Raw genomic sequence first — 12,355 nt, forward strand, 5'->3', positions numbered from 1 at the left:
CATTTCACACTAGTGTTTGCTTCACTCATTTCACACAAGTGTTTGCTTCACTTCAACAAGTCCTTTACCAAAAGGGGATGATGTGATACTGAAGGCCTTTGGATTGTGTGAATATGCATGGGAGGCACCGTGAGCCAAGCAACTGTGTCTGAGAAACAAGAGCCTGTCTCCAATGCTTCCAAATCATACTTACCTGGCAGGGGAGATACCATGATCATGAAGGTGGTTCACCCAGGGCGAGGCTCAGCCATTGCACTTCGGTTGTGCTGACCCGTGCGAATTCCCCAAATGTGGGAATCTCGACTGCATAATTTGTGGAAGTGGGGGACTGCGTCCGCGCTCTCCCCTGATCATCATGTTCAATTGCAATAAGAGCCTGACACTGGGCCTATTTTATAGGTTTGGTTGTAGTGCATGTTTTTTCCAACACAATGCACTCACTAATGCCACTGATTGTGGTAGAAGTATAATTTAACAGCAAATAGACGGGGTCACTCCTGTTCCAAGTGTGCTGTTTTGATAAGTAATGTTTGCTAGAAATTCTTGTACTGCCTGTATGCTGATTTTTGCCAATTTATTGCAGTTTGTGTTGTCTCTGAGACAAAGTTGTTATGTCTTTGGGCTTTGTGGTGATTTATCAGAGACGGCCAGGACTTACCTGGCTGCTTTTCATCGAGGCTTACTCTGTTTTGCGAGGGGAACAAAAGGGCTGGAGACCAGAACAGTGATAAAGTAATTCAATGTCATTTCACACAAGTGTTTGCTTCACTCATTTCACACAAGTGTTTGCTTCACTTCAACAAGTCCTTTACCAAAAGGGGATGATGTGATACTGAAGGCCTTTGGATTGTGTGAATATGCATGGGAGGCACCGTGAGCCAAGCAACTGTGTCTGAGAAACAAGAGCCTGTCTCCAATGCTTCCAACTCATACTTACCTGGCAGGGGAGATACCATGATCATGAAGGTGGTTCACCCAGGGCGAGGCTCAGCCATTGCACTTCGGTTGTGCTGACCCGTGCGAATTCCCCAAATGTGGGAATCTCGACTGCATAATTTGTGGTAGTGGGGGACTGCGTCCGCGCTCTCCCCTGATCATCATGTTCAATTGCAATAAGAGCCTGACACTGGGCCTATTTTATAGGTTTGGTTGTAGTGCATGTTTTTTCCAACACAATGCACTCACTAATGCCACTGATTGTGGTAGAAGTATAATTTAACAGCAAATAGACGGGGTCACTCCTGTTCAAAGTGTGCTGTTTTGATAAGTAATGATTGCTAGAAATTCTTGTACTGCCTGTATGCTGATTTTTGCCAATTTATTGCAGTTTGTGTTGTCTCTGAGACAAAGTTGTTATGTCTTTGGGCTTTGTGGTGATTTATCAGAGACGGCCAGGACTTGCCTGGCTGCTTTTCATCGAGGCTTACTCTTTTTTGCAAGGGGAACAAAAGGGCTGGAGACCAGAACATTGATAAAGTAATTCAATGTCATTTCACACAAGTGTTTGCTTCACTCATTTCACACAAGTGTTTGCTTCACTTCAACAAGTCCTTTACCAAAAGGGGATGATGTGATACTGAAGGCCTTTGGATTGTGTGAATATGCATGGGAGGCACCGTGAGCCAAGCAACTGTGTCTGAGAAACAAGAGCCTGTCTCCAATGCTTCCAACTCATACTTACCTGGCAGGGGAGATACCATGATCATGAAGGTGGGTCACCCAGGGCGAGGCTCAGCCATTGCACTTCGGTTGTGCTGACCCGTGCGAATTCCCCAAATGTGGGAATCTCGACTGCATAATTTGTGGAAGTGGGGGACTGCGTCCGCGCTCTCCCCTGATCATCATGTTCAATTGCAATAAGAGCCTGACACTGGGCCTATTTTATAGGTTTGGTTGTAGTGCATGTTTTTTCCAACACAATGCACTCACTAATGCCACTGATTGTGGTAGAAGTATAATTTAACAGCAAATAGACGGGGTCACTCCTGTTCCAAGTGTGCTGTTTTGATAAGTAATGTTTGCTAGAAATTCTTGTACTGCCTGTATGCTGATTTTTGCCAATTTATTGCAGTTTGTGTTGTCTCTGAGACAAAGTTGTTATGTCTTTGGGCTTTGTGGTGATTTATCAGAGACGGCCAGGACTTGCCTGGCTGCTTTTCATCGAGGCTTACTCTTTTTTGCAAGGGGAACAAAAGGGCTGGAGACCAGAACATTGATAAAGTAATTCAATGTCATTTCACACAAGTGTTTGCTTCACTCATTTCACACAAGTGTTTGCTTCACTTCAACAAGTCCTTTACCAAAAGGGGATGATGTGATACTGAAGGCCTTTGGATTGTGTGAATATGCATGGGAGGCACCGTGAGCCAAGCAACTGTGTCTGAGAAACAAGAGCCTGTCTCCAATGCTTCCAAATCATACTTACCTGGCAGGGGAGATACCATGATCATGAAGGTGGTTCACCCAGGGCGAGGCTCAGCCATTGCACTTCGGTTGTGCTGACCCGTGCGAATTCCCCAAATGTGGGAATCTCGACTGCATAATTTGTGGAAGTGGGGGACTGCGTCCGCGCTCTCCCCTGATCATCATGTTCAATTGCAATAAGAGCCTGACACTGGGCCTATTTTATAGGTTTGGTTGTAGTGCATGTTTTTTCCAACACAATGCACTCACTAATGCCACTGATTGTGGTAGAAGTATAATTTAACAGCAAATAGACGGGGTCACTCCTGTTCCAAGTGTGCTGTTTTGATAAGTAATGTTTGCTAGAAATTCTTGTACTGCCTGTATGCTGATTTTTGCCAATTTATTGCAGTTTGTGTTGTCTCTGAGACAAAGTTGTTATGTCTTTGGGCTTTGTGGTGATTTATCAGAGACGGCCAGGACTTACCTGGCTGCTTTTCATCGAGGCTTACTCTGTTTTGCGAGGGGAACAAAAGGGCTGGAGACCAGAACAGTGATAAAGTAATTCAATGTCATTTCACACAAGTGTTTGCTTCACTCATTTCACACAAGTGTTTGCTTCACTTCAACAAGTCCTTTACCAAAAGGGGATGATGTGATACTGAAGGCCTTTGGATTGTGTGAATATGCATGGGAGGCACCGTGAGCCAAGCAACTGTGTCTGAGAAACAAGAGCCTGTCTCCAATGCTTCCAACTCATACTTACCTGGCAGGGGAGATACCATGATCATGAAGGTGGTTCACCCAGGGCGAGGCTCAGCCATTGCACTTCGGTTGTGCTGACCCGTGCGAATTCCCCAAATGTGGGAATCTCGACTGCATAATTTGTGGTAGTGGGGGACTGCGTCCGCGCTCTCCCCTGATCATCATGTTCAATTGCAATAAGAGCCTGACACTGGGCCTATTTTATAGGTTTGGTTGTAGTGCATGTTTTTTCCAACACAATGCACTCACTAATGCCACTGATTGTGGTAGAAGTATAATTTAACAGCAAATAGACGGGGTCACTCCTGTTCAAAGTGTGCTGTTTTGATAAGTAATGATTGCTAGAAATTCTTGTACTGCCTGTATGCTGATTTTTGCCAATTTATTGCAGTTTGTGTTGTCTCTGAGACAAAGTTGTTATGTCTTTGGGCTTTGTGGTGATTTATCAGAGACGGCCAGGACTTGCCTGGCTGCTTTTCATCGAGGCTTACTCTTTTTTGCAAGGGGAACAAAAGGGCTGGAGACCAGAACATTGATAAAGTAATTCAATGTCATTTCACACAAGTGTTTGCTTCACTCATTTCACACAAGTGTTTGCTTCACTTCAACAAGTCCTTTACCAAAAGGGGATGATGTGATACTGAAGGCCTTTGGATTGTGTGAATATGCATGGGAGGCACCGTGAGCCAAGCAACTGTGTCTGAGAAACAAGAGCCTGTCTCCAATGCTTCCAACTCATACTTACCTGGCAGGGGAGATACCATGATCATGAAGGTGGGTCACCCAGGGCGAGGCTCAGCCATTGCACTTCGGTTGTGCTGACCCGTGCGAATTCCCCAAATGTGGGAATCTCGACTGCATAATTTGTGGAAGTGGGGGACTGCGTCCGCGCTCTCCCCTGATCATCATGTTCAATTGCAATAAGAGCCTGACACTGGGCCTATTTTATAGGTTTGGTTGTAGTGCATGTTTTTTCCAACACAATGCACTCACTAATGCCACTGATTGTGGTAGAAGTATAATTTAACAGCAAATAGACGGGGTCACTCCTGTTCCAAGTGTGCTGTTTTGATAAGTAATGTTTGCTAGAAATTCTTGTACTGCCTGTATGCTGATTTTTGCCAATTTATTGCAGTTTGTGTTGTCTCTGAGACAAAGTTGTTATGTCTTTGGGCTTTGTGGTGATTTATCAGAGACGGCCAGGACTTACCTGGCTGCTTTTCATCGAGGCTTACTCTGTTTTGCGAGGGGAACAAAAGGGCTGGAGACCAGAACAGTGATAAAGTAATTCAATGTCATTTCACACAAGTGTTTGCTTCACTCATTTCACACAAGTGTTTGCTTCACTTCAACAAGTCCTTTACCAAAAGGGGATGATGTGATACTGAAGGCCTTTGGATTGTGTGAATATGCATGGGATGCACCGTGAGCCAAGCAACTGTGTCTGAGAAACAAGAGCCTGTCTCCAATGCTTCCAACTCATACTTACCTGGCAGGGGAGATACCATGATCATGAAGGTGGTTCACCCAGGGCGAGGCTCAGCCATTGCACTTCGGTTGTGCTGACCCGTGCGAATTCCCCAAATGTGGGAATCTCGACTGCATAATTTGTGGAAGTGGGGGACTGCGTCCGCGCTCTCCCCTGATCATCATGTTCAATTGCAATAAGAGCCTGACACTGGGCCTATTTTATAGGTTTGGTTGTAGTGCATGTTTTTTCCAACACAATGCACTCACTAATGCCACTGATTGTGGTAGAAGTATAATTTAACAGCAAATAGACGGGGTCACTCCTGTTCCAAGTGTGCTGTTTTGATAAGTAATGTTTGCTAGAAATTCTTGTACTGCCTGTATGCTGATTTTTGCCAATTTATTGCAGTTTGTGTTGTCTCTGAGACAAAGTTGTTATGTCTTTGGGCTTTGTGGTGATTTATCAGAGACGGCCAGGACTTACCTGGCTGCTTTTCATCGAGGCTTACTCTGTTTTGCGAGGGGAACAAAAGGGCTGGAGACCAGAACAGTGATAAAGTAATTCAATGTCATTTCACACAAGTGTTTGCTTCACTCATTTCACACAAGTGTTTGCTTCACTTCAACAAGTCCTTTACCAAAAGGGGATGATGTGATACTGAAGGCCTTTGGATTGTGTGAATATGCATGGGAGGCACCGTGAGCCAAACAACTGTGTCTGAGAAACAACAGCCTGTCTCCAATGCTTCCAACTCATACTTACCTGGCAGGGGAGATACCATGATCATGAAGGTGGTTCACCCAGGGCGAGGCTCAGCCATTGCACTTCGGTTGTGCTGACCCGTGCGAATTCCCCAAATGTGGGAATCTCGACTGCATAATTTGTGGTAGTGGGGGACTGCGTCCGCGCTCTCCCCTGATCATCATGTTCAATTGCAATAAGAGCCTGACACTGGGCCTATTTTATAGGTTTGGTTGTAGTGCATGTTTCTTCCAACACAATGCACTCACTAATGCCACTGATTGTGGTAGAAGTATAATTTAACAGCAAATAGACGGGGTCACTCCTGTTCAAAGTGTGCTGTTTTGATAAGTAATGATTGCTAGAAATTCTTGTACTGCCTGTATGCTGATTTTTGCCAATTTATTGCAGTTTGTGTTGTCTCTGAGACAAAGTTGTTATGTCTTTGGGCTTTGTGGTGATTTATCAGAGACGGCCAGGACTTGCCTGGCTGCTTTTCATCGAGGCTTACTCTTTTTTGCAAGGGGAACAAAAGGGCTGGAGACCAGAACATTGATAAAGTAATTCAATGTCATTTCACACAAGTGTTTGCTTCACTCATTTCACACAAGTGTTTGCTTCACTTCAACAAGTCCTTTACCAAAAGGGGATGATGTGATACTGAAGGCCTTTGGATTGTGTGAATATGCATGGGAGGCACCGTGAGCCAAGCAACTGTGTCTGAGAAACAAGAGCCTGTCTCCAATGCTTCCAACTCATACTTACCTGGCAGGGGAGATACCATGATCATGAAGGTGGGTCACCCAGGGCGAGGCTCAGCCATTGCACTTCGGTTGTTCTGACCCGTGTGAATTCCCCAAATGTGGGAATCTCGACTGCATAATTTGTGGTAGTGGGGGACTGCGTCCGCGCTCTCCCCTGATCATCACGTCAAATGCAATAAGAGCCTGACACTGGGCCTATTTTATAGGTTTGGTTGTAGTGCATGTTTTTTCCAACACAATGCACTCACTAATGCCACTGATTGTGGTAGAAGTATAATTTAACAGCAAATAGACGGGTTCACTCCTGTTCCAAGTGTGCTGTTTTGATAAGTAATGTTTGCTAGAAATTCTTGTACTGCCTGTATGCTGATTTTTGCCAATTTATTGCAGTTTGTGTTGTCTCTGAGACAAAGTTGTTATGTCTTTGGGCTTTGTGGTGATTTATCAGAGACGGCCAGGACTTACCTGGCTGCTTTTCATCGAGGCTTACTCTGTTTTGCGAGGGGAACAAAAGGGCTGGAGACCAGAACAGTGATAAAGTAATTCAATGTCATTTCACACAAGTGTTTGCTTCACTCATTTCACACAAGTGTTTGCTTCACTTCAACAAGTCCTTTACCAAAAGGGGATGATGTGATACTGAAGGCCTTTGGATTGTGTGAATATGCATGGGAGGCACCGTGAGCCAAGCAACTGTGTCTGAGAAACAAGAGCCTGTCTCCAATGCCTCCAACTCATACTTACCTGGCAGGGGAGATACCATGATCATGAAGGTGGTTCACCCAGGGCGAGGCTCAGCCATTGCACTTCGGTTGTGCTGACCCGTGCGAATTTCCCAAATGTGGGAATCTCGACTGCATAATTTGTGGTAGTGGGGGACTGCGTCCGCGCTCTCCCCTGATCATCATGTTCAATTGCAATAAGAGCCTGACACTGGGCCTATTTTATAGGTTTGGTTGTAGTGCATGTTTTTTCCAACACAATGCACTCACTAATGCCACTGATTGTGGTAGAAGTATAATTTAACAGCAAATAGACGGGGTCACTCCTGTTCCAAGTGTGCTGTTTTGATAAGTAATGATTGCTAGAAATTCTTGTAGTGCCTGTATGCTGATTTTTGCCAATTTATTGCAGTTTGTGTTGTCTCTGAGACAAAGTTGTTATGTCTTTGGGCTTTGTGGTGATTTATCAGAGACGGCCAGGACTTACCTGGCTGCTTTTCATCGAGGCTTACTCTGTTTTGCGAGGGGAACAAAAGGGCTGGAGACCAGAACAGTGATAAAGTAATTCAATGTCATTTCACACAAGTGTTTGCTTCACTCATTTCACACAAGTGTTTGCTTCACTTCAACAAGTCCTTTACCAAAAGGGGATGATGTGATACTGAAGGCCTTTGGATTGTGTGAATATGCATGGGAGGCACCGTGAGCCAAGCAACTGTGTCTGAGAAACAAGAGCCTGTCTCCAATGCTTCCAACTCATACTTACCTGGCAGGGGAGATACCATGATCATGAAGGTGGTTCACCCAGGGCGAGGCTCAGCCATTGCACTTCGGTTGTGCTGACCCGTGCGAATTCCCCAAATGTGGCAATCTCGACTGCATAATTTGTGGTAGTGGGGGACTGCGTCCGCGCTCTCCCCTGATCATCATGTTCAATTGCAATAAGAGCCTGACACTGGGCCTATTTTATAGTTTGGTTGTAGTGCATGTTTTTTCCAACACAATGCACTCACTAATGCCACTGATTATGGTAGAAGTATAATTTAACAGCAAATAGACGGGGTCACTCCTGTTCCAAGTGTGCTGTTTTGATAAGTAATGTTTGCTAGAATTTCTTGTACTGCCTGTATGCTGATTTTTGCCAATTTATTGCAGTTTGTGTTGTCTCTGAGACAAAGTTGTTATGTCTTTGGGCTTTGTGGTGATTTATCAGAGACGGCCAGGACTTACCTGGCTGCTTTTCATCGAGGCTTACTCTGTTTTGCGAGGGGAACAAAAGGGCTGGAGACCAGAACAGTGATAAAGTAATTCAATGTCATTTCACACAAGTGTTTGCTTCCATCATTTCACACAAGTGTTTGCTTCACTTCAACAAGTCCTTTACCAAAAGGGGATGATGTGATACTGAAGGCCTTTGGATTGTGTGAATATGCATGGGATGCACCGTGAGCCAAGCAACTGTGTCTGAGAAACAAGAGCCTGTCTCCAATGCTTCCAACTCATACTTACCTGGCAGGGGAGATACCATGATCATGAAGGTGGTTCACCCAGGGCGAGGCTCAGCCATTGCCCTTCGGTTGTGCTGACCCGTGCGAATTCCCCAAATGTGGGAATCTCGACTGCATAATTTGTGGAAGTGGGGGACTGCGTCCGCGCTCTCCCCTGATCATCATGTTCAATTGCAATAAGAGCCTGACACTGGGCCTATTTTATAGGTTTGGTTGTAGTGCATGTTTTTTCCAACACAATGCACTCACTAATGCCACTGATTGTGGTAGAAGTATAATTTAACAGCAAATAGACGGGGTCACTCCTGTTCCAAGTGTGCTGTTTTGATAAGTAATGTTTGCTAGAAATTCTTGTACTGCCTGTATGCTGATTTTTGCCAATTTATTGCAGTTTGTGTTGTCTCTGAGACAAAGTTGTTATGTCTTTGGGCTTTGTGGTGATTTATCAGAGACGGCCAGGACTTACCTGGCTGCTTTTCATCGAGGCTTACTCTGTTTTGCGAGGGGAACAAAAGGGCTGGAGACCAGAACAGTGATAAAGTAATTCAATGTCATTTCACACAAGTGTTTGCTTCACTCATTTCACACAAGTGTTTGCTTCACTTCAACAAGTCCTTTACCAAAAGGGGATGATGTGATACTGAAGGCCTTTGGATTGTGTGAATATGCATGGGAGGCACCGTGAGCCAAGCAACTGTGTCTGAGAAACAAGAGCCTGTCTCCAATGCCTCCAACTCATACTTACCTGGCAGGGGAGATACCATGATCATGAAGGTGGTTCACCCAGGGCGAGGCTCAGCCATTGCACTTCGGTTGTGCTGACCCGTGCGAATTCCCCAAATGTGGGAATCTCGACTGCATAATTTGTGGTAGTGGGGGACTGCGTCCGCGCTCTCCCCTGATCATCATGTTCAATTGCAATAAGAGCCTGACACTGGGCCTATTTTATAGGTTTGGTTGTAGTGCATGTTTTTTCCAACACAATGCACTCACTAATGCCACTGATTGTGGTAGAAGTATAATTTAACAGCAAATAGACGGGGTCACTCCTGTTCCAAGTGTGCTGTTTTGATAAGTAATGTTTGCTAGAAATTCTTGTACTGCCTGTATGCTGATTTTTGCCAATTTATTGCAGTTTGTGTTGTCTCTGAGACAAAGTTGTTATGTCTTTGGGCTTTGTGGTGATTTATCAGAGACGGCCAGGACTTACCTGGCTGCTTTTCATCGAGGCTTACTCTGTTTTGCGAGGGGAACAAAAGGGCTGGAGACCAGAACAGTGATAAAGTAATTCAATGTCATTTCACACAAGTGTTTGCTTCACTCATTTCACACAAGTGTTTGCTTCACTTCAACAAGTCCTTTACCAAAAGGGGATGATGTGATACTGAAGGCCTTTGGATTGTGTGAATATGCATGGGAGGCACCGTGAGCCAAACAACTGTGTCTGAGAAACAAGAGCCTGTCTCCAATGCTTCCAACTCATACTTACCTGGCAGGGGAGATACCATGATCATGAAGGTGGTTCACCCAGGGCGAGGCTCAGCCATTGCACTTCGGTTGTGCTGACCCGTGCGAATTCCCCAAATGTGGGAATCTCGACTGCATAATTTGTGGTAGTGGGGGACTGCGTCCGCGCTCTCCCCTGATCATCATGTTCAATTGCAATAAGAGCCTGACACTGGGCCTATTTTATAGGTTTGGTTGTAGTGCATGTTTTTTCCAACACAATGCACTCACTAATGCCACTGATTGTGGTAGAAGTATAATTTAACAGCAAATAGACGGGGTCACTCCTGTTCAAAGTGTGCTGTTTTGATAAGTAATGATTGCTAGAAATTCTTGTACTGCCTGTATGCTGATTTTTGCCAATTTATTGCAGTTTGTGTTGTCTCTGAGACAAAGTTGTTATGTCTTTGGGCTTTGTGGTGATTTATCAGAGACGGCCAGGACTTGCCTGGCTGCTTTTCATCGAGGCTTACTCTTTTTTGCAAGGGGAACAAAAGGGCTGGAGACCAGAACATTGATAAAGTAATTCAATGTCATTTCACACAAGTGTTTGCTTCACTCATTTCACACAAGTGTTTGCTTCACTTCAACAAGTCCTTTACCAAAAGGGGATGATGTGATACTGAAGGCCTTTGGATTGTGTGAATATGCATGGGAGGCACCGTGAGCCAAGCAACTGTGTCTGAGAAACAAGAGCCTGTCTCCAATGCTTCCAACTCATACTTACCTGGCAGGGGAGATACCATGATCATGAAGGTGGGTCACCCAGGGCGAGGCTCAGCCATTGCACTTCGGTTGTGCTGACCCGTGTGAATTCCCCAAATGTGGGAATCTCGACTGCATAATTTGTGGTAGTGGGGGACTGCGTCCGCGCTCTCCCCTGATCATCACGTCAAATGCAATAAGAGCCTGACACTGGGCCTATTTTATAGGTTTGGTTGTAGTGCATGTTTTTTCCAACACAATGCACTCACTAATGCCACTGATTGTGGTAGAAGTATAATTTAACAGCAAATAGACGGGGTCACTCCTGTTCAAAGTGTGCTGTTTTGATAAGTAATGATTGCTAGAAATTCTTGTACTGCCTGTATGCTGATTTTTGCCAATTTATTGCAGTTTGTGTTGTCTCTGAGACAAAGTTGTTATGTCTTTGGGCTTTGTGGTGATTTATCAGAGACGGCCAGGACTTGCCTGGCTGCTTTTCATCGAGGCTTACTCTTTTTTGCAAGGGGAACAAAAGGGCTGGAGACCAGAACATTGATAAAGTAATTCAATGTCATTTCACACAAGTGTTTGCTTCACTCATTTCACACAAGTGTTTGCTTCACTTCAACAAGTCCTTTACCAAAAGGGGATGATGTGATACTGAAGGCCTTTGGATTGTGTGAATATGCATGGGAGGCACCGTGAGCCAAGCAACTGTGTCTGAGAAACAAGAGCCTGTCTCCAATGCTTCCAACTCATACTTACCTGGCAGGGGAGATACCATGATCATGAAGGTGGGTCACCCAGGGCGAGGCTCAGCCATTGCACTTCGGTTGTGCTGACCCGTGTGAATTCCCCAAATGTGGGAATCTCGACTGCATAATTTGTGGTAGTGGGGGACTGCGTCCGCGCTCTCCCCTGATCATCACGTCAAATGCAATAAGAGCCTGACACTGGGCCTATTTTATAGGTTTGGTTGTAGTGCATGTTTTTTCCAACACAATGCACTCACTAATGCCACTGATTGTGGTAGAAGTATAATTTAACAGCAAATAGACGGGTTCACTCCTGTTCCAAGTGTGCTGTTTTGATAAGTAATGTTTGCTAGAAATTCTTGTACTGCCTGTATGCTGATTTTTGCCAATTTATTGCAGTTTGTGTTGTCTCTGAGACAAAGTTGTTATGTCTTTGGGCTTTGTGGTGATTTATCAGAGACGGCCAGGACTTACCTGGCTGCTTTTCATCGAGGCTTACTCTGTTTTGCGAGGGGAACAAAAGGGCTGGAGACCAGAACAGTGATAAAGTAATTCAATGTCATTTCACACAAGTGTTTGCTTCACTCATTTCACACAAGTGTTTGCTTCACTTCAACAAGTCCTTTACCAAAAGGGGATGATGTGATACTGAAGGCCTTTGGATTGTGTGAATATGCATGGGAGGCACCGTGAGCCAAGCACCTGTGTTTGAGAAACAAGAGCCTGTCTCCAATGCTTCCAACTCATACTTACCTGGCAGGGGAGATACCATGATCATGAAGGTGGGTCACCCAGGGCGAGGCTCAGCCATTGCACTTCGGTTGTGCTGACCCGTGCGAATTCCCCAAATGTGGGAATCTCGACTGCATAATTTGTGGAAGTGGGGGACTGCGTCCGCGCTCTCCCCTGATCATCATGTTCAATTGCAATAAGAGCCTGACACTGGGCCTATTTTATAGGTTTGGTTGTAGTGCATGTTTTTTCCAACACAATGCACTCACTAATGCCACAGATT

The 12,355-nt window shown here is 45.0% G+C and overlaps 2 protein-coding genes and 17 non-coding genes across 19 annotated transcripts in view; 18 read left to right on the forward strand and 1 right to left on the reverse strand.

Moving 5' to 3' along the window:
• Positions 1–12,355, forward strand: part of LOC133015150 (histone H2A-like) — a 543,969-nt gene that overhangs the window by 460,807 nt on the left and 70,807 nt on the right. The gene's annotated exons all lie outside the window — the stretch shown is intronic.
• Positions 1–12,355, reverse strand: part of LOC133015316 (histone H2AX-like) — a 179,894-nt gene that overhangs the window by 103,915 nt on the left and 63,624 nt on the right. The window lies entirely within an intron of this gene.
• Positions 186–349, forward strand: LOC133017029 (U1 spliceosomal RNA). Its single transcript, XR_009682373.1, has one exon. It is a non-coding gene; the product is annotated as a U1 spliceosomal RNA (small nuclear RNA).
• LOC133016659 (U1 spliceosomal RNA) lies at positions 930–1,093 on the forward strand. Its single transcript, XR_009682021.1, has one exon. It is a non-coding gene; the product is annotated as a U1 spliceosomal RNA (small nuclear RNA).
• Positions 1,674–1,837, forward strand: LOC133017114 (U1 spliceosomal RNA). The gene has a single exon (XR_009682454.1). It is a non-coding gene; the product is annotated as a U1 spliceosomal RNA (small nuclear RNA).
• Positions 2,418–2,581, forward strand: LOC133017030 (U1 spliceosomal RNA). Its single transcript, XR_009682374.1, has one exon. It is a non-coding gene; the product is annotated as a U1 spliceosomal RNA (small nuclear RNA).
• On the forward strand, positions 3,162–3,325 carry LOC133016671 (U1 spliceosomal RNA). The gene has a single exon (XR_009682032.1). It is a non-coding gene; the product is annotated as a U1 spliceosomal RNA (small nuclear RNA).
• On the forward strand, positions 3,906–4,069 carry LOC133017115 (U1 spliceosomal RNA). The gene has a single exon (XR_009682455.1). It is a non-coding gene; the product is annotated as a U1 spliceosomal RNA (small nuclear RNA).
• LOC133017031 (U1 spliceosomal RNA) lies at positions 4,650–4,813 on the forward strand. Its single transcript, XR_009682375.1, has one exon. It is a non-coding gene; the product is annotated as a U1 spliceosomal RNA (small nuclear RNA).
• LOC133016682 (U1 spliceosomal RNA) lies at positions 5,394–5,557 on the forward strand. Its single transcript, XR_009682043.1, has one exon. It is a non-coding gene; the product is annotated as a U1 spliceosomal RNA (small nuclear RNA).
• LOC133017232 (U1 spliceosomal RNA) lies at positions 6,138–6,301 on the forward strand. Its single transcript, XR_009682564.1, has one exon. It is a non-coding gene; the product is annotated as a U1 spliceosomal RNA (small nuclear RNA).
• Positions 6,881–7,044, forward strand: LOC133017009 (U1 spliceosomal RNA). The gene has a single exon (XR_009682354.1). It is a non-coding gene; the product is annotated as a U1 spliceosomal RNA (small nuclear RNA).
• LOC133017014 (U1 spliceosomal RNA) lies at positions 7,625–7,788 on the forward strand. The gene has a single exon (XR_009682359.1). It is a non-coding gene; the product is annotated as a U1 spliceosomal RNA (small nuclear RNA).
• On the forward strand, positions 8,368–8,531 carry LOC133017159 (U1 spliceosomal RNA). Its single transcript, XR_009682495.1, has one exon. It is a non-coding gene; the product is annotated as a U1 spliceosomal RNA (small nuclear RNA).
• On the forward strand, positions 9,112–9,275 carry LOC133016695 (U1 spliceosomal RNA). Its single transcript, XR_009682056.1, has one exon. It is a non-coding gene; the product is annotated as a U1 spliceosomal RNA (small nuclear RNA).
• On the forward strand, positions 9,856–10,019 carry LOC133016707 (U1 spliceosomal RNA). Its single transcript, XR_009682067.1, has one exon. It is a non-coding gene; the product is annotated as a U1 spliceosomal RNA (small nuclear RNA).
• Positions 10,600–10,763, forward strand: LOC133017179 (U1 spliceosomal RNA). The gene has a single exon (XR_009682515.1). It is a non-coding gene; the product is annotated as a U1 spliceosomal RNA (small nuclear RNA).
• Positions 11,343–11,506, forward strand: LOC133017180 (U1 spliceosomal RNA). Its single transcript, XR_009682516.1, has one exon. It is a non-coding gene; the product is annotated as a U1 spliceosomal RNA (small nuclear RNA).
• LOC133017116 (U1 spliceosomal RNA) lies at positions 12,086–12,249 on the forward strand. Its single transcript, XR_009682456.1, has one exon. It is a non-coding gene; the product is annotated as a U1 spliceosomal RNA (small nuclear RNA).

This window comes from Limanda limanda, chromosome 12, assembly GCF_963576545.1.
Source record: "Limanda limanda chromosome 12, fLimLim1.1, whole genome shotgun sequence".
In the NCBI taxonomy this organism is placed as follows: domain Eukaryota; kingdom Metazoa; phylum Chordata; class Actinopteri; order Pleuronectiformes; family Pleuronectidae; genus Limanda; species Limanda limanda.